This window comes from Rhinolophus sinicus, chromosome 14 (assembly GCF_057876585.1).
Source record: "Rhinolophus sinicus isolate RSI-liver-muscle chromosome 14, RSI-T2T, whole genome shotgun sequence".
Taxonomy (NCBI): Eukaryota; Metazoa; Chordata; class Mammalia; order Chiroptera; family Rhinolophidae; genus Rhinolophus; species Rhinolophus sinicus.
This window is the reverse complement of record NC_142514.1, coordinates 140,539,881-140,560,929: the sequence shown is the minus strand read 5'-3', so window position 1 is coordinate 140,560,929 and position 21,049 is coordinate 140,539,881. Positions and strand designations below refer to the sequence as shown.

Genomic DNA, 21,049 nt, shown 5'->3' with positions numbered 1-21,049 from the left:
AGGAATATATCTGCCAAGAAGAACAACTCATGGTTAACTGGGCCTAAATTCATAACCAGACTCTAGGAGCCATTGTTGACAGAGGACTCTCATGAACTCTGCATTTCAGGGAAAAGCTACAGACTGAGCTGCCAGCCGCCTGCACTGTGTTCCTGCTGTTGAGTCAACCCTTATAAGGGAGTTCCTGACATCTTCTTTCAACCAATAGGACTGAGACCTGCCCCATCCAATTAGAACTGTGCAGCTTACTCATAGATGTATGTCCTCGTTTGGATCTATAGTGATCAATCAGAACAGCTCCATAGCAACCAATCAGAACACACAATTCCAATCAGGACTGTGACATTTCGACCAATCAGACTGCAGATTTGGATTCCTCATTTGCATAAAATTGGATTAATTGGGAAATAGGATGATCTTTCTCTATAAAAGGTGTCCTTCCCTTTGTCTTGGAGAAGAAGCCACTTTTGGTTTCCACCAGAGGCTGTGTATCCCCATTTGCAAACTGTTCATTTGACTAAAGTTTCTCCTTTTTCCACACCCTAGACTGGGGACTACTGTTGGCATTAGATTGGTGACAGTGAACTTTTGTTGACAATACGCCAGCAGGGAAGGAGACCAGGAGAGAGTGGGGTACCTGAGGGCATGGGGGCTTGGCTGCAGATGTAGGTGTAGAAGAGCAGCTCTGGGCACAGCTGGGGCTTTCACCTCAGGTGAAAAAAGGGCCACCTCTTGGGGAGGCTGATGCTGAGCAGAGAGGTTAGAGGCAGGAACTTAAGTGAGCCCCCTCCATGGAGCTGGCCTCAATCTTAATGTCTGCCTGACACAGGGAAAAGCCAGTGATCACTGGTAAGGGAATTTTCTTTAGTGAGTCAGGTAGAGGGTTGGGGTCAGTAGCTAAGATTGGGGTTTCAATGAGTTAGGGTTTATGGAGAGGGAAGATTTGGAAAGGCCACCATGAAGGGAGAGGGGAGAATTTCCCTAGGTGAGGATTTCTAGGGTCCCAAGTCCACTGAGTCATAGGCAAAGACCTTCTTTCCACAAAAGGCTGGCCCTTGAATCAGACAAGGCCTTACCTCAAGGCCGCTTCAGTTAGGGAGAGGTGGCCACAGCCACAGCCCATGGCACCAAACACCCTGGGCCTGTCCTCAGATCTCTATCCCCCACGTCCTCCCTGGGCAGCTGCCATCATCTTCTCACAGACTATGGAATAGCCTCCCAGCTGGGCTCCTGCTGTCACCTTGTCCCTCCAACCCATCCCTCATTCTCCTTCTAGTAGCCCAAGGGATATATTAAAATGTGATCTGATTATGTCATTGCTGCTCTAAATGCTATGGTGACTCCCACAGCTCTTCAGACAAAGGCTAAAATCATGACCATTGCCATAAGGCACTGCTGGACTGGCTGCTGCCGCTCCTGCAGCCCCACCTCTAACCATGCCTCCTGGCTTGTGGGCACCCCCCCCCCCCCCAGCTGTGCTTCATTTCCTGGATATTGCCAAGCCCTTTCCTATCTCGAGCCCTCTGTGCAATTTCATCTGCCTGGGACTCTCCTCTCCTCACTGTCACCTGGCTGAGGCCAACTTCTCACTCTGGTCTCAGCTTAAGTGGCATTTACTCTGCGAAGTCTCCCCAAATCTCCCAATTTAAACTAGATGACTCCCCACCCACCCCCATTATAATCTCTCCTCTAACCCTCCACTTTTCCTTCTTAGCACTTACTGTGGTGTGTAATTATGTATAAATGTATGTGACTATTTGTTTAACATCTGTGTTTCTCACCAGATTATAACTCCGTGAGGCCAGTGCTATTTGGACTGTCTTGTTCAGGTGCATCCGCAGTGCCTAGCACAGAACCTGGCACATAGTAACTCAACAACTATTGAATAAAAGTTGCACTGGTAGCTAAGAGGAGGGGCTGGCTTGTCTGAGAGCTACAGATCAGGGAAGGTTTCAGGGATGAGGGAACTAGAGGCCATTGTCCATAGGAGATATTAGGAGATAAAAGAGAGGGAAGGGGAGAGGCATGTAGACATTGATGAGCACCAACTATGTGCCAGGTGCTGTCCCTTTACACTATCCTGACACTCACCATCCCCAGCATCATTCCACCCCACATCCCATCTCTAGGTCACCCCAGGTAAAAATAATCTCCCTGAACCTCAGTTTCTTAATCTGTAAAATGGATTTGTAGCACCAAGCTCCTGGGATTATGAGGATCTGGGAGCAGTATATGGTGTGGAAAGTGCCACCAACCCACTCTGTAGGGAGGGGTACTTGGGCTCTGGAGTCAGACTGCCTGGGTTCAAATCTCATGTCTGCCATTTTCTAGCTGTTGATCATGGGCAAGTCACTTCATCTCTCTGTGCCTCAGTTTGCCCACCTGTGAAATCAGGTTAAGAATATCTCTGGAATTGCTACAGTAATTAAATAAAGTTACTATTAAAACACCTAGCACAGTGCCTGGCATATAGTAGGTGCTCAAGAAATAACACTTAGGGCGCAGCCAGATGGCTCAGTTGGTTAGAGCCCGAGCTCTCAACAAGGTTACCAGTTCAATTCCTGCATGGGATGGTGGGCTGTGCCCCCTGCAACTAAGATTGAAAACAGCGACTGGACCTGGAGCTGAGCTGCGCCCTCCACAACTAGATTGAAGGACAAAACGACTTGGAGCTGATGAGCCCTGGAGAAACACACTTTTCCCCAATATTCCCCCCAAAATTATAATAATTTAAAAAAAGAATGAAAGGAAGAAAGAAAGAAAGAAAGAAAGAAAGAAAGAAAGAAAGAAAGAAAGAAAGAAAGAAAGAAAGAAAGAAAGAAAGAAAGAGAGAAAGAAAAAAGAGAGAACACTTAGTATCATTATGCCTCCCTCTCGGTCACCATCCCAGGACTGTAGAATGTCAGAGCCGAAAAGACCTGAGGAATCACCACTTAAGCCACGGCTCTCAATACAAACAGGAAACTGAGGCCAGGGAAGGGTAGGAGTTGCCAGAAATCCTGGGCTGGAGTTCAGGGGTCCCGGTCCCGGCCCATAGCGCTGTCCCCCGACGCCGGTTTCCTCCGGGGCTGGCAGTCCAGCCCGCTCCTGCCTGCACGTGACTCCCACGGAGGTGCGGAGGCCGCCTGGCCACACCCCCTCCCCGCCCTTTTGGTGGACGCTGGGGGCTGGAGCTGCAGCCGCTGCCAGTGCTGCCCCTCGGTTTGTGGGTTTGCCTGCCAGCGCCAGAGCAAGTGACGTCCCAGGCCCAGTGCCGGATGGTGCTGCGCAACCCAGGTAAGGGCTGTGTGGGACGGGGTACCCAGGGGCAGTAGGTGCAGGGCGTGGGGACGAGGTAGGTCGGCCCAGTCCTGGCTCATGTCGCTGCCTGTGTGGAGTGTGGAGTTTCCGGAGGTGAGTCTGTGTGTGTGTGTGTGTGTGTGTGAGATGTGGGCAGTAGGTAAGAGATTGGTATGGACAATGTGTGTATGCCGGGTTATAGTCAGTTAGTGTGGTGTGTGTGTGTGTGGTGTGCCCAGGCAGTATAACCAATGGATTGTGCTGTGTGTCGGCGTGCAAGAAGTGTGTGTGGTACCTATCTATAGCCCTGGTTGTGGCAAAGTAACTTAGGGGCTCAGTGTGTGTGCCCATGGTGTGTGTACACTGTGTTGGGAGCCGTGGCACTTTGGTGCGTACATGTGTATTGTGCAAGTTGTTAAATGTGGGTTCTGAGTGTGACACGTCCATCGCCCTGTGTGGTGTGCTGAGCCAGGTAATGGAGGTGAGAAGCATTTGTGCATCTGTTACCACTGACAGAACATTTCCCATGACCCTGGGATTGTTCTGACTGTTCCACCCAGCACCCCTAAGAGCTTGGGAGAATGAAAGCTCACCCCGGATCTGGGTGGAGGAAGTGCAAATAGTGCCCAGCTCCCACAAACACACATGCACACTCTCAGGAAGCTTCTGTTACTCTTCAAATTTCATGTGAATTTTGCATTCCTCTCTGTAACATTTCTGCATTTGTTTTAATGTAAAAATATCATTCTGATAAGTTACCATCCAGTGAGTTGACTCAAGGCTTGGTGACGAGCCGGGTTTATCCTGAGGTCGGAGCCCTCTGGCACCTGTAGAGGAGGAATCTCCTGCCTGTCCTCCAAGCTGGGATGGCAGGACCCGGAGCTCCTGAGGGAGTGTGGTTGGTGTGAGGTTGTGCTGTGTGTGCAGCATAGTTGTGTGGTAGGAAGCTGGAGTTGTGTAAGGCCGTGTGTACTGTGTATGAAGGAAGGGATGACAGTGGTGTGGGGGGTGTCCTGCATGGGGCACTGTGGTGATGTCTATCTAGGTCATTTCTAGTGCAGGGGCAGGGGAGCTGGCTTCTGAGGAGGAGCCCTGGCCACCTATGAGCTTCTCACCTTTGCTTCACAGGCTGGGCAAGAAGAGGCTGCTGGACCCCTGAAGACCATAGGGAAGGGAGTTCCCATAGCAGGTGACCTCCTGGAACTGTCAAGGTGGTTCTGTTGTCCAGGCTTGGTTTAAATTCCAGCTATTTACATGAAGGATTTGGGGCAAAATCTCTTTGCGTCTGAGTTTCTTCCTTCAAAAAATGGAGATGTTAATAGTATTTGCCTTGTAGGGTTATTGTAACAACTGAGTGCCTGGATATGAAGTGCTTGGCACAGTCTCAGGCACATAACACCATTATCACCCTTAACAGCTGGTGATAAAACTATGATAATGCCGGCGTCCCCCCTGAGGAGTGGGTCCCTGCCCACCCAGGAACCGTCAATTCCCACAGAACCAATGATTTCCCGTGAACTGGGAAGGTAGGAATCTGAGAATCTCCCCAGTTAAGTATGTCTGGGGGATCCATTCCTGTCCCCAGGCTCTATCATTGTTGAACTCTCAGTGATGATCTGGCTTCTGGGAAGCTTCAGTCTGAAGTGGGAAGATGCCAAGCCCCTGGCAAGGCCTGGGATGGGGCGTGGGAGACAGGCTGGGGAGAAGTGCAAGCGCAGCGGGGGCGTGGATAGAGGCCTCTCCCGACAAACACCAGAGCAACAGAAAAATGCTGGCCTGTGCCATTGAGTGTGTGTATGTGTGTTGTGTTGTGTTGTGTTTGGGGACTGGCGGGGGCAGGGGTGCCCTCTGCCTGAAATGAGGACAGTCAAAAGGAGCAGGAGCAGGGATGTGAGCTCCCGCAGCCAAGGCGGGCTCTGGGAGCTGAAGAGAGGCTGCAAAGTCAGAGTTAGAGCCGGCGGGTCTGAGCGCAAGGCTGGAAGTGGACCAGGAGCTTCGTTTTGGGGGGAAAACATTTGCGTTGGCAGAGCAAGAGCCCTGTTCCTGGTGACGTCATTGCATCGGTTTAGAGAAGGTGCCCAGAGGCCCCAGAGGATGGGGAGACATAAAAGGCAGTGTTGGGAGCTGTGGGAACATATTTAAGGAGGGCACCTAAATATATCTGCTGTGGTGGCAGGGTGCTATGATGGGCCGGTAGCAAGGCTTGGGCCAGGGCAGAGGCAGATCACTGTCTCCAGTGTCCCCACTGTCCCCAGACAATGAGTCTTCAGCCCAGAGGCCCTGAGAGTTGCTCCTTGAGGTCTGGAGGATGGAACCCTGACGAGCAGCAGGAGGCTGGCCCAGCCCCCAGTGACAGGGTGACACTGCCAGCTCTCTCTTCTCAGCTGTCAAGGAGGTGGGACAGAGGGATGTTGACATCACTTCTGGCCCTGATTTCCTTTCATCCACAATTCCAGCTATAATTGTTTATGATTCTATAGCCCTACTTCTAAGAGTCTATAATCTCAACTCAAACATTCTAAAAGTCTACAATCCAAACTCGAATGTTCTGGACTCCTGCTGTAACATTTCTTCTGATTCCAGTTCAAATGTTCAAGGATTCTGATCCCAGCTCTGGCAGCCTGACACTTTCAAGGTTATAAACTACCAGAGAAGGTCTACTGCAGAATTATTTGAGAAGCCCCAGGAAAGGTCATTTCACAGCCAGCCACAGCCATTGTAGCTTCTCTATAGAGTGAAGGAAGTTCCCTTCTGAAGTGGCCACAGGCTCCTTGGATGGGTGACTGTGAACCCAGGGCCCCTCCTCATCCAGACACTGGAGATGCTCAGAGCAGCTGTGGTTCTTAAGGGAGGATGGCACAGGAGAGGGAAGGTTAGGGTAGGGTCTAGATTGTCATCAGTCCCCTCAGGATAAGGGATTTGTGTGGTCACTCGTTTTTTTCTGGAGGGGACATGGAGAGGAAGAAGAGAGAGAAAAAGAAATGGGGCTGAGAAGACCCCAGGGGCAAACTTCATTCTGTCTGAGAGACACTCCAAACACCTTAGGTTGTAGAAAGATTGCTGAGGTGTTAACACAAGCCCCACCATGAATGCACAATCGTGTTGGAATTCAGCGTGGTCTGAAGAGCGGGGAGCTGATGGCCAGTCCCAATTCGGACACGTCACTATCCCTCTCCAGACCTCACTTTCCTCGTCTGGCACATTGGCACCCAGGACTGAAACTCCTGACCTCTCTTTCGCACCACTGAGGATGTCAGCGCCGTTGTGGGACGCCTGGTCCTTGGGCGAATCTGTGAACGTTAGTCGAATGGATGAGGAGTGAATGAATAAACGAATGATCAAGTGAAGAGATGTGAAAATACAGCCCAAGGCACCAGGACGGTGATCCCTCTTCCACTCTACCTCACGCAGCCTCAGCCCACATGTGAGAAATTGATCCCAGAACTAAAAGAATTAGGGGGGCTTGTCCTCTGGAAGAACCCAGAATTGGCGAACAGTTTAAGAGATTGGGGGTGGGGGACCTCCCAGTGTCACCCCTTGCCCTGCAGCATGTCCACTGCCAGCCTTGCCCTGAGCCCTGGGCAGCAGGCCTGTGGATTCCCGATGCCATCCGTCATTATTTGCCCATGATCACCCCCCCACCCAGCCCCTGAGCTGATGGTTGAAGGAAATAACTGTAGCTTCGTGGGGGTGGGGTCTGTGGTAAACAGGAACCCCCAAGAGGTTGGTGGAAGAGGAGGCCAGAAGGGACCTGGGCCTCCAGGCTGTGTGAGGCAGGGTGAAGGTGGGCGTGGCCTGTCTCAGCAGGTATTGGAATGAATAGAGAGGGTGGCAGGTGGCACACATTTACCAGGCACCTACTGTGAGGGACTGTGCCCAGTCCTTATCTGGGTGCTCTGTCCTCTAGCTACTCTGGCAGAAGGAGGGATTTGGGTTCATCCTGGCCTCCTTCCTCCATTTCTCCGTCTTCCTCACTTCCCCCATGCAGTTGTCAAGCCCCATTGAACCTGCCTCCCAAATGTGTCTCCATTGGTCCCTTGTCTCCATCTCAGTGACTCTGGCCCAGCTCTGGAATCCTCACAACCTCCCCACCTGCAGCCCCACTCTTCCCTCCTTTTAACTTTGGCTGCCAGGAAGCTCAGCCACCATCTTAGTTTAGGTTTCTGCTACCGCCTCCAATAAGATCCTGTGGCACACGTGGCTAGTGTCTGAACTCCTTTATAGACAGAGTTGTAAATTCTAAAGCAATCAATAAGTAACACCTGGTAGTTCCTAGATTCTTAGGAGGCGGTCCACTGGCTCCTTGGGTTTTCACTTTTCTTTATTGCCTCGCCCATCACACTAACCCCACCAGACATGAAGATACTGCTGCTGAATGGGGCAGTGTATTGGTTCAAAGCACTGAGTTCCAACCCTGGTTCCGCTACTACTAGCTGGGAGATGCTTGGGTAAGTTACTTAGCCACTCAGGTGCCTCATGTTCCCATCTGTAATATGGGGATAATAATGGTAGCTCCCTTATAAGGCTGTGTGAGTTTTAAATGAGATAGTATAAGCACGGGTAAGCACTTTGTGTTTGCCGGTGTAGTTATTATCCGAATGTATCGTAGCCATCCTGGGAGGGCTGGCAGGAGAAGAGACTGGCTCTGTATGGAATGTTCTAGGCCAGTGCTTCTCAAATGTCAGTAGACATATCAATCCCTGGGGTCTGAGACAGTAGGTCGAGGCAGAACCTCAGAGTGCATTCCTGACATACTCTCGGATATGCCAGAGCTTCTGAGCAGAGTTCACACTTCAGTCTGTACCGTGGGGACTTAGGTCAGGCTATGGCTGGGATCCATTGCAGAGATCCAGAGGGTAATGAATGGAGGAGCCTGGGACTGGTGCCCCCCACCTCCATCTTGAAGCTCTGAGAAGGCTGGACTCTGAGCTGAGTCTGAGATAAGATGCTCTTCTTTACCAGTAGGTCACCAGCACTCAGAAGAGCTCAGTGGATTCAATGAGTGAATGAACCAAAAATTGAGTGAAATAAGGGTTCCAGGGGGGTGGCTGTGCTTTCTCTTCCTGGAATAGCCCTGTCCCCTCTAAAACTCCACTTACTCACATTCTGCCCTTTAAGCTTCCAAATCTGGAGATTAATTAGCCTGAAGCGTCACTTTAAACTGGTGACACACAGGGCTGGTGGCTGGCCAGGCAGGTCAGGGACCACATTCCTAAAGGGACCTTTGCCTGCTTTCTTGGAGCATTATGGCCAGGGCTTGTGTAGGATGGCTAGAGAGGACAAGCCATCTGTATCCTTGGTAACCCTTTGGAGGGAGCCAAGGAAGGGCCCAGGCATCTGAGGACTCAGCTCTTCCCCTCCATCTCTTTCCTGGTTCTGAAGGTCCTTTGTGTGAAACTCACTGACGAGCTGTGCAAGCGCCCTGCATGGGCTGTGTGGATGCACACAATGTGGGAGCACGTGTGCGTGATGGGCGTGGTGTGCTTCCGGGTATGGCAGGTGCCTGGGCACATGCCCGTGTGTGGCCCTGTGTGGGTTATATGGAGTATGCTGTGCACACCCCAGGGCGGGATTGCACCCATGGGCACGGACTCTTTCCTCCTTTGCCAGGTCTCTGTGGTCCCGCTGTGCTTTTCTGCATGGGAAACAGCAGACCCCACACTCTGGACAGAGCGAGGTATCCAGGTTGCAGAGAAGGAAAACTGAAGTGCAGCAAGAGGGACCAGCCTCCCCCATCTGAGGGACTACCAAGCCTGCTGCCTGCAAGCCTGAATGGGGCAGCATCCTTCGGGATGTGATCTGAATCCCAGAGGGACCAAGTCTCTTCCCTCAGACGGGGGCCAGACGGTCTCCTGTTTCAGACAGAGGGCTGAGGGTAGTGTTTCCCTCCTGACTTCTGGAAGCAGCGAGGGGCCAATGGGCAGTGAACTTGGGTGCCCGGATGTGGGCGAAACCATTCCTGCCAGTCCCTGGCTCACAGAGACCCTTCTCAGTCCTTGACTCACATGGACAGGAATAGCTCCAATCTGCAGCTGGGGAAACCAAGGTTCAGAAAGTGGTGAGACCCACCCAGTGGAATGGCCCAAACTGTACTGTGAGCCTAGCCCAAGGCCAGGAGGGGTGACTCTGAGACCCAGCTGGCAGTGGCTGCGTGGGGCTGGGGCCTCTAAAAACGGGGTTCTAGGGTCAGCCTGGCAGAAAGTCGGTGAGCATGATACAGGACATGTGGGATGTAGACTGTAAAGTGCTTACCTACTGTACGGGAGCTCACGGATTCCTGCTGGTGACAGAGGGCAGGAGGGTGGCTGTGGAGGGGTCAGTGCCCACAGGCAGTGGGGATCTGAGGACCCGTGGAGGCAGGGCTTTAGCCTTGGGCACACACCAAACCCCCCCAACACCCACTCCATCTCCTGCACCCCCGCAGGTGCCTATACCCAGGGCTGAACCGGGAGAATTTGAGCCCTAGCTAATACTCTAAGCCTTCCTCCTCCTGTCTGTTTTAGTTCCCGGGGAAAATAAGGAGCCTGCAGTGACCAGGATCCCCACAAATCTCCCACGGCACCTGGGCCAGATTGTGGCAAGGATTGCTGAACCTGCGAAAACAAAGCCTGTAAACCGGGGGCTTGCGGGCTCCCCAGGGGTAGGCATGTGTGTGCATATGTATACACTACAGGCAGAGGCAGAGGCACAGGCAAACGCACGTGTGAACAAACATCACACTCCAGGCCCTCTTGCACAGATACACACACATGCTGTACACATATTGGTGCAATTCCAAACACGTGTGAGTACGTGTGCATCTTCCAGGTCAGACCCACACATGGCTGACACCCTCCATGCAGACGTGTGTACCTGACATTCAAGCAGTTCCGTCCTCTCCCAACCTGAGGGCCTGAGGGGGCTGGGTGACCCTCTCAATTATCTCAGGCCTATACCTTCTCCTCCCAGAATAAGCTTTCCCAGGCTTCCAGCCTTGTCCCTTCCCATCTCTCCCTCCTCACCTTCTCTACAAGGACAGAGGAGGGGCCCTTCCTGTCAGCTGCCTGCCAGCTGGTTAGTGGCTTTGTCTTTTCTGAAGAACGGGTTCTGTGGAATTTCCACTTATTTCCCATCAAGGGTCAAGGGCTTGCTTTGGGAACTGCCCCAGGGCTTTGCAAGAAGAGGCTGGTTTTCAGTGAGCAGGGATATTGAGCATATAACAACCCCTGTCGTCTGGGGAGCTCCTAAGTTTTGCAAACTGCTTTCTTGCCAGTGTCTTGCTCATTCTTCACGACAGCCCTGAGATGTAGGTGCCTACACTTCCTCCATTTGATAGATGAACGAACCAAGGCCCACTTGGGATGGGACCTGCCTGAGGTCACACAGCAAGGTGAGGCATAGTTGACCAAAACTCTCGGTCTCCTGAGCTTGGGCTTGGGGAAAATGGCTTTAGCATCCTGGGGTCGGGTGGGCCCAACAGAAGAGCACCTCGTCCTCCTTTACCAGGAGCTGGCTGAGGACCCAGACAGTCCATCACAGGCCAGCACTCTGCTGTGAGGCTCAGCCCTGAGTCAACGCTTGTGCCATGCCAGAGGAGAGGGCAGGAGGGGGAACAAGGACACTTTGCCTTGCTGTGTGATCCAGGCCAGTCCCTAACCCTCCTTGGACCCAGGGCCCTCTCGCTACACTGGAATATTGGGGTTGGTTGGAGGATGTGCTCCCTCTCTGAGCCTGCAGATGGGGCTTCCGCGGGGCTGTGAGCAGAAGGCAGGCCCAGGATGCTCCATGCCGAAGTCCTGGTGGTCCTGAGCTGTGCCCAGGGAGCCCTGGCCTTGGTCCCTGGCCTACTGCTGAGATCCACCAAGGCAGGGCCTGACACAGAGTGGGAGCTCAGGAACTGGGGTCTCCTTCAGGCTAGGCGGGAGACTGTTGGGAGAAGAGGACCCCGCAAATCCCCATGGTGTCTGTCCAGCCCATCTAAGAGTGCAGCCCTCTGGCTCTCTGCCCCTTCCCTTCTCTTATGTTTCTCTCTAGCTCTCATTATTACCTGACCTGCTATATATCAGGGGTGCCAAAAAAAGTATACATGTGACTTGTGTTCATCTTTTGTTATCGGTATATATTGAGTATTACAATTTTAATACAGTTTTTTCCTTACTTAAATGTGTATACATTTTTTGGCATCTTCTGTATTTACTCATTAACTAAAATAAACTAGTTTCCACTACTAGAATATAGGTGCTATAAGGGCAAGGACTTTATTTTATGCTCTCAAGTGCCTTGAACGTTACCTACACAGAGTGGGTGCCCAATAAGTACCCATAAAAAAGGAGGAGGGGGAAAGAGGGAGGACTTATCTTGTGGACAGGGGGATGCCCAGGTCCCCATTGGCCCGAGGCAGACTCACCCTGGCTGGCTTCTCCTCATCAAGCCCAAGTTCAAGGATGGATTGGGGATGGTGACCTGGCGCAGCTTTTTGCCCCCACGTCACCCTCCATCTGAGGAGCCATCCTCAGTTCCCAAGGGGAGAGGGTGGCATCTGGACCCATGGAGTCAGAGCCTCAGACCACAGAGCCATCAATCTCAGGATCTCAGCCTCTCTTAATGGACCTTCCAGGCACTGCTGAGAAAACCACGTTAGTTATTCCCTGTGGCAGCAAAGAGCAGGACCAGGACTCTCTCCAGACTTGAGAAAGGCCAAGAGTGGGCTGAGGCATGGGGTGGAGAGGAGGAGCAGAATGGTCACCCAGGGAGTGCCTACCCTGTGCCAAGCCCTGGTCCTTAAATGTCATCCCACTCGACCCTCCCCACAGCCCTCAGGGCTGAGCTGATGAGCACACTCAGGGTGAAGTGACTGCTCACTTCTGGGTAGGGGCTGAGTCCGTCTTGATGGTAGGGACTTGAGCTGGAATGTTCTTGGGATTTGGGTCCCAGCCCTGCCGCTTGCCAGCTCTGTGCTGCAGCAAGTTACTTCCCCTCCTCGCATTTCTCGGTTTCCTGCTGCCTTCTGGGACTTGTGTGAGACGTGCACGTGACAGTTTGGGGCACAAGGACGAGCTAGCAGTAGGGGCTGCTCCGGGCGTCAGAATTTGCTCCAACACCTCACAGACCAACGTGGAGCTCAGTAACTCTGGGGTGAGTGCTCTGGGTCAATACTGGGAGGATGTCTGAGCCCCCACCCCCTCTCAGAGCTCCTGTGCAGTCCACTGTGGCTCATCCAGACAGGAGTACAGACTCGGGGTGGGGAGGGTCCTCCTGCTTTCCTCCACCTGGTTGTGTCTGGAGCCTGCAGGCTGCTCAGCGTGGAGGGCAGAGGAGATGGGGGCCGACTGGGCCATGGTCGAGGAGTGAAATAGCGGAGGCAGGACAGGGAGCCACATCAGCCTGGGTGTGAGTCCGGAGTGGTACAGGACACCTTTCCTCTCTGGGCCTCAGTTTCTGACTCTGTAAAATGGTAAGACAGTGATCTCTCCCTGAGTATTTGAAAACTGTCAAGTGTTGCCTGTTGGTGGTGAGGGTCCCTAGGGGAGAAGCCTGTGGCAGGAGAGGCTAGGATGATGAGATGGCCGGATAGGAGTCCCCAGAGGAGGCCTTTGGGAAGCTCTGGCCTCTGCCATCCCAGCGACATCTGAGGACAGTTGACCCCACGTAACCAGTGGGGAAAGTGTGTCCCGGAGTCCAGGTGTGGCTTGCTAAAGGGGAACAAAGCAGGGTGAAACAAGTATATCTGGGGGAGCTGGGGTAAAACTTTTCTGGGGTTTCCATTGCTTTTCAACCCCCCCTGACACCACCATGGGAGAAGAAAATGGAGGTGGCACAGTCCATTGGATGGGCCCTGGCCTCTTGAAGATATCTGGGATTTACATCTCTTGCCAGCTTGAGAATGGGTCTTAAGCCAATTCAGGGACACTCTCTCCACCCCTCAGTATCAAATGAAGTGATAAATGAGAAGGCTCTTTGCAAACTATAAAATGCTGTGCCTCTAATGGTACCTCTGCATGTGTGTACAAGCCCTTGGGTGTGTATGCACGAATGAGAATGTGCGTCTTTTGAGTGTGTGTGCATGTGTGTGTGATGTGTGTGAGTGCACACGTTCCCCTGGCTTGGTGTGCTGGAGTAACTCCACACTGCCCAAGGCTCCTTGTTTGGCTGGGACTTCTCTAAACTTCTTACAATCATTTCTCGTGTTTCCTCACTGGTCTTACTTTACCAGAAAGGGAGCGGGCCGTGGTCCGGAAACCTAGCGGTTGTCTCTGAGCCTGCCGACTCTTCTCCCCTCCTGCCCACCCTCACCTCATCCTGTGGCTGTCCCTGGAGGCCCAGCTGCCTGGCGCTCCCACACAACCTGCTTTGCAGGGCTGGCAGCTTGCCTGGTTCCTCTGTGTAGCCCACCTGCCACCTGCTTTTCCCTCCCAGGCTCTGCTCTGGCAGCTCTCACACCATTATCCAATTGACTTAGCAACATCCCAGCACCCCCCAGAGGTGCTCTTATCATTCCCATTTTACAAGCAAGGAAATGAAAACTCGGTGAGAAAAAATGGCTTTCCCAGAGATACCTAGCTAATTAGTAGCAGTGCTGGGGTTTTAACTCCTACAGAACCCCCAAAACTTTATCCTTAATTGCTGTGGCCTACCTGGTGGGCATGTGGTGGCTGGTTGGCTGAATGAATAAATGAATGAAAGAACAAATGAATAAATCATTAGGTCAATATTGAGCTGAAAAGGAAGGTTAAGTGATATTATTAATGGCTATCATTTATTAAGCACCTATTGTGTGCTAAGTGCTTCACATAAAAGCAAATGCAGCCAAGATTATTTGTTTCCCCATTTTGCAGTTGAAGAGGCTGAGGTTCAGAGAAGTTAAAGAATCTTGTCCAGTGGGGGACCTGGGATTCTAATGTGTCCTCCCTAGAGGAGGGGTGAGTCGGCAGAGCCCGGCAACAGATTCCCTTTGCAGCAGAGGCCAGTCAAGCCTCTCAGGAAGCTGTCTACAGCTCTTCCCAGTAACACTCCACCCCCACCCCTCCTGTCTCAGGAGCATTTCCCCATTTGTCTCTGAAATGGTTTTCTATTTCAGTCTGGGGTCGAGATTTTCTGGCCTAGCTCTGACTCTTCCTCTGATTCTAGACACGCCAGTGCCCTGGCCTGGGCCCCTGTCCCAGGACCAGCCCTGTCGTTAAGAGCTCCTATGGGAGCACACGTCTGCTCAAGATGAAGTTATGGGTCTGTGGAGATGGCCTAGGGACCCAGGGTCAAGTCAATCCAGCCCTCCGCTTAAAGAACTCATGGGCTTGGTGGGCTAAGTCTAGTAATCAAGGCAGAGCCTGGCATCCTGACTCGCAATGCAAAGCTTGTTTTCATGGCCTGGAACAGAGTAAGGGGCTGTCCTGTGGCCCCAGGAGAGAGCTGACCTGTGACATCTAGGAGGCAGATCTCAGCTCAGAGTGAAGAAAGACATTGTCTCTGTCATGCCAGTGGGATGGGAACCAGACATTTCGGGTCAGCCTGAAGTTCTCTGAGTACCTCCTGGTGGGGGTGGGGTGGGGTGGGGTGAACACTCTGAACCAGGGGAAAAAATCAGATGTTGAAATCAGAGCTGGGTTTGGATCCAGGTGCCAGCATTTACTGGCTGTGTGATCTCAGACACATTATTTAACTTCTTGGAATCTCAGTTTCCTCATTTGTAAAATGGGGTAATAGAACCCACCTGGCCAGCTCATGGAATGGATAAAATAAGACACATAACATTACTTGTAAGTTCTTAGGAAACCTTAGTTTACTTTCCTCTCCACCCTGGGGAGTCCTTCATCTATCCTCTCGGCAGCAGCTAGTTTGATGGTTGAGGCAAGAGACAAAATTTGTAAGAGGGTAGAATGAACCCTATAGACTTACCAATACTTGACATTATGGTGCACAGTCTCATTTCTCATGTCACAAAACGGAAATAGAAGTGCAGAGAGGTTGATGTGTGAGGCCTCTGTTGGAAAAAGTTGCCACAATAAAGCAGATAATAGATTAAAATCTAAAGTCCGCAGCCTAGGTGCCCTGAGCAAGCCCGAAATCTCCCTGTCAGACTGTCAGACTAGTTAGCGAAATTCCATCGAGGACCTATTTTGTGCCATGCCCACTCCACAGCTTTATTATAGATTTATCTTTAAATAATAGCAACTACCATGAAAGGTTAATACTGTAACCTGTGTTTAATAAGAAGGGAAACTGAGACTCAGAGTGTGACATAACTTTCTCAAGGTCATAGAGCTAATAGAAGCAGAGGGAGGATTCAGAACAGGTTTGTCTGGCCCTGAAACCCATGACTCTCCTACTCTATGGAGTACTTGTTCCACAAAAGATGTCAGGCCTCAGATCAGAAATATATAAAATAAAATGTGAAAATATGAATGACAACCAAAAAAAAGAGCAATTAGGGAAATGCAAATCCAAATCTTAATATGATACCACTTTACACAATTAGGATGGCTATAATGAAAAGCTGACAATAAGTGTTGATTAGGCTTTAGAGAAATTGGAACTCTCATATACCGTTGATGGGAATATAAAATAGTGCAGCCACTTTGGAAAACAGTTCGTCAGTTCCTCAAAAAGTTAAACATAGAGCTACTATATGACCCAGCAGTTCCACTCTTAGGGACACACCCAAGAAAATAAAAAACATACACTGACGCAAAAACTTGTACACAAATGTTCATAGCAGTGTTATTCATAAGAGCCCAAATGTGGAAACAACCCAAATGTTCATCAGTTGATGAACAGATAACCAAAATATGGCCTATCCATACAATGGAATATTATTCAGCCATAAAGTGAAATTCTGATCCATGTTACAATATGGGTGAATCTTGAAAACTTTAAGCTAAGCAAAATAAGCCAGAAACAAAATGGCACATAAGGTTCCATTTATATAAAATGTCCAGAATAGACAAAGCCACAAATATGGGAAGTAGATAAGTAGTTTCACAGGAAGGAGGGAGAGAGGACTAACTGCTAATGGGTACGGGGTTTCTTTGATGAAAATGTTCTGAAATTAGATAGTGGTGATTGATGCTTGCATAGTCTTGTGAATATACTAACACCCACTGAATCGTACAGTTTGAAAGGGTGACTTTTATGGTAGGTGAATAACATCTTAATTTAAAAAAAAATCGAAACAGGAGCAGGAATATAAAAGTTACACAGCAGGTTGAGACTAACTTTGATCCTAAGGTAGGAGAGCATGGGCACTCAACTAGGAGCTTCCTAGCAGCTGGAACGAAGAAGGAGAAGCAAGAGGAAAGTGTCAGCTCCTTAGGGAAACCAACTCTTCCGAGACTTAGCTCTAGGGCAAGATTCCCACAAGCCTGAGTTGGCTGACTATCGTAACAAATTGTCAGAAACAGAAATTTCCTATATCTCCCGCCTGAAATTCTGACTCAGCAATATCAAGAACTGGGAGGGGTGTGCGATTTTACCACACTTACCAGTGAGCCGGCTACAGTTTATGGGTGCTGGCAGAAGACCTAAGTCTCTTAGTTAGCGACGGAGAAATGTGTTCCTCACAGCAACAGTAGCAGGGAGAATATCAGTATTAGCATTTGTCCCTCAAGGCCCAGTTCCCTCTCCTCACACTTAGATGTAATGGTCAGGGTTGTTTTGTTTGTGTTTTTTACTGTCCTAAAATACACATAACATAAAATTTACCATTTTAATCTTTTTCATGGTAAAATATATGTGACATAAAATGAGCTGTTTTTACTCACAATCCCACCACATGTGTAGGGTTTTTTCCCTCCTGACACCAACTCTGAAAGGTAGTAGCACGGACCCCACAGGTTAAGGGCTCAGTCCCACAAAACTGCCCCCCTAATTCAGATGCCAGTTGCATGTCCTGGGCTTCCTGTCCTTCTGACCAAATAGCTATTTATGGGGAGCTCCCACAACCCCTTCCTCAGGTTCGGTAATTTGCTAGAGTGGCTCACAGAGTGCTGGGAAGCACTTTATTTACCACTACCGCATTATTATAAAGGATTCAACTCAGGAACAGTCAAATGGAAGAGGCACAGAGTGGAGCTTCCATGCCCTCTCCGGGTACACCACCTCCCAGCACGTCTATGCTCTCTGAATCCTCTTGTTTACGGTTTTTTATGGAGGGTTCATTATGCAGGCATGACTGACGAAATCATTGGCCATTGGTAATTGAACTCAATCTCCAGCCCCTTTCCCCTCCCTGGAGATAAGGGGATGCGGCTGAAAGTTCCAAGACGAAATCAAGGTTTGGTCTTTCTGGTGACCAGCCCCCCCCCCCCCCCCCATCTTGAAGTCATTTAGGACCTGCCAAAAGTCAACTCATTAGAACAAAAGATGTTCCTATCACTCAGGAAATTCCAAGGGATTTAGGAACTCTGTCAAGAGCCAGGGACAAAGAAATTACGTATGTATTTCTTGTTACCACACATAAAATGTACCATTTTCACCCTTTTGGATATATAATTCAGGGGCATTAAGTACGTTCACATTGTTGTGCAACCATCACCACTGTCCATCTCCAGAACTTTTTTTTATCATCCCAAATTGGAACTCTATACCTATTAAACAACAACAACTTCCCATTTCGCCCCCCCTCCGCCCCAGGTAACCATTATTCTACTTTCTGTCTCCATGAATTTGACTCTTTTATAATAGTATCTCATGTAAGTGGCATCATACAGTGTTTGTCCTCTTACGTCTCGCTTATTTCACTTAGCATAATGTTTTCAAGGTTCATCCATATTGTAGCATTTCCTCGCTTTTTAAGGCCGAATAATATTCCAGTGTGTATAATGGCTATATCATTGTTTGTTTAACCATTCTTTTGTTGATGGACAGTTAAGTTGTTTCTACCTTTTGCTTATTGTGAATAATGCTGCTATGAACATTGGTGTATAAATATCTGTTTGAGGCCCTGCTTTTATTCTTTTCACCTAGAAGTAAAATTGCAGGATCTTATGGTAATTCTAGGGTGTGTTTGTTTGGTTTTTTGTTTGAGAAACCGCCACTGTTTCTCACAGCAGCTGCACCCTTTTATATTCTCACCAATAATGAATAGGGTTCCTATTTCTCCACATTCTCTTCAACACTTGTTATTTCCTGGGTTTTTTGTTTGTTTGTTTGTTTGTTTTATAATAGACATCCTAACTAGTATGAGGTGGTAGCTCATTGTGGTTTTGATTTGTATTTTCCTAATGATTAGTGACTTTGAGCATCTTTTCATGTACTTATTGGCCATTTGGATATCTTCTCTGGAGAAATATCTCTTCAGATTTTTTGCCAATGTTTGAACTGAGTTGTTTTTGTTGTGGTGGTTGCTGAGTTGTAGCAGTTCTTTATATATTCTGGATGTTAATCCCTTATCAAAGATATATGCTTTCAAATATTTTCTCCCATTCTGTGGGTTATCTTTTTATTCTGTTGATAATGTTCTTTGATGAACAAACGTTTTTAATTTTGAATTCTAATGTATCTATTTTTTCCTATTGTTGCCTGTGTTTGTGGTGTCATATATGGGCAGGACTGATTTGCAAGTGACAAATGCTTGGGCAAGAAAGGTATTAATTCATGTAAAGAAAGGGTCCAAGGTAGACCTAGATCAGACATGGCTAGATCCAGCAGTTACAATGATGCCATCAGTACTCTCTTTTTTCATCCTCTCTCCTGACTTCACACTGGCTTCCTACGTTCCCAACCAACTTGTTTCCATAAGTGCCAGGGCCCTCACAGCTACTAATCCTTGAGGAAAAGGGAGAGAACCTTTCATGCTAATTCTACCAAAATTCTTGGGGCAAACTCTAATTGCTTTCCCCTGAACCAATCACTTGTAAGGGGTCTGGATGGATGCTCTGATTGATCAGCTCTGGGTCAGGTGCCCCCCTTGAATAAACAAGATTCGCATGGGATGGGGGAGGGGTGCCCCATTGCAAGAGTTGCTTGACAGATAAACATTCCTCCCCAGGAGGGGTCCAGGAATCTGACAGGCAGCCAGAGTCATGAGATTCTACTTGAAAGTACATTTCTCACCTCAGACTTCTCATAAGGGGCACTGGAAGTAGAGGGAATCCTTTTAGTAGGTTCCTGAAGACTTCCTGGAGGAGGCAGCATTTATGGACCCCTGTGACTGGCAGGAGGGTGAACCCAGGGCAAGCTGGGTCCCAGGCAGATTGGGCAGAGCACTAGGGGAGCTAAGTTTCCTGCCACCTGCGAACCTCCCTACCCCAGCCCTAGTGTATTGTAGGAGTTTAAAACGTGGTCTCTGGAGCCGGACTGCCTACGTTCATAGACCAGTAGCCATTCATTCTACCTGTGCCACGTTAGGCAAGTCAGCTAAGCTCTCTGTGCCTTGATATAAAATGGAGATAATACTAGTCCTGTCTTACAGGGATTAAATGTAATGTACATCAGGCACATGGTAAGGTTCAATAATTGTAGTAGTAGTAATAGTAGTAGTATTTGGGCTTCTTTTCCAACCACATTTACTGGTACACTGACCACTCCAGCTGTGTTTATCCACTTCAAGGCATCTCCTCCAGCCTCTGCCCTTTCTGTTCCGTCTGAAATGCTTTTGCCTTCAGTGCACTTGGCCATTTCATTGCTGCCTCCTCCATGGAGCCTTCCCTGCCCACAAAGCCACCCCTCCCTGCCTGGGCACCCTCAGGACTCTGCAACACTGACGTCTGCCTTGGATTATGGACTTTCAGGTCCATGTCCCTTGTCTACACTGAGCCCCTAAGAGCAGGGCCTGGGTCTTGTCTGTCACTGAGTTCACCGAAGTCTACCAGCTGCAGATGTGGGGAGAGGGCAGTCTAGGGGCGGAAATAGGACTGACCAGGGAGCACAGGAACACAGCTGGTCCCAGGAACTGAAAGTAGCTCAGGGCCCTGCAGGTCACGTGAGAAGTGTAGGAAGTAGTGCTGAGAACAGAGTGGTCAGCAGGGCCAGGGTTTGCCTTGATTCTCAGACACTGGGAAGCCATAAAATACTTAAGCAGGGAGTGAGGAGGTCAGGTTTTTGCTGAGCAAAGATCCCTCTGGCTGCAGACAGGGGATGGATTGGCCAGGGAGCTAGAAGACAGAGCATGAGGTGTGTGCAGTCTAGGTTGAAGCAGGAACAACAGGATGAGAGAGGAGGCCAGTTTGACAGCTATAAGGATGGAGATCAAACAGGGCGTGGTGATTCATTTAAAGTGGGGCCTCAGTTTTCCCACCAAGGAAATGGCAATGAGCAGGCCTTGCCCCATTGGCCTCTCCAGGGGAGATTGGAAGACAGCAGGCACCTGGCACTGACCACTTTAAATGGTTTGTAACCGTATCTCCCGTGTAGTTCCATGCGCTCCCCCTAGCCTATCCCACCCCGAGACAGGTTCCAGTTCAAGCACAAGATCAGACACTGAGGGGGCTTGATTGAGTCTGCAAGATCCAGAGACCAGACCCAGGCCTCCCCACCAACCCCACCTGGCTGAGTTGTGCTGATGGGACATCTGACTCCCTTGGGCAGGGTGGGCCTCGGCTACTCCATCAGAGAAGGGACCTGACTAGCCCAGACCCACAGTTCCCTGAAACAGATGGCACATGGTTCCTTCCTGTTTTTCCCTTGTCAGCCATGCCTTGCAGAGACACAGGCTGATTTGAAAGGGGAGTACGCCCTGGGAACAGTGCTGAATACAAGGGCCAGGCCAGGACCAGAGGCTGGTGCTGTAGGAGCTCCACCCCTCACAAGCTGGTACCCTCAGGAATCACGAATCCAGCTGCCCGGCAGCAGACTGGGA

General features: G+C 49.9%; 1 protein-coding gene across 6 annotated transcripts in view; it reads left to right on the top strand.

Annotated features, from left to right (window-relative positions):
• Nucleotides 1-3,147: 3,147 nt before the first annotated feature.
• Nucleotides 3,148-21,049, top strand: part of P2RY6 (pyrimidinergic receptor P2Y6) — a 34,006-nt gene continuing 16,104 nt past the window's right edge. For 2 of the 6 annotated variants that reach the window (XM_088791580.1, XM_019744356.3), the window contains exon 1: nt 12,284-12,393. The gene's annotated coding sequence lies outside the window, so the exon portion shown is untranslated. Of the gene's footprint in view, nt 3,277-12,280; nt 12,394-21,049 lie in introns of those variants that run through there. The other 4 variants (XM_019744357.3, XM_074335802.2, XM_019744360.3 and 1 more) reach the window with 4 other exon arrangements.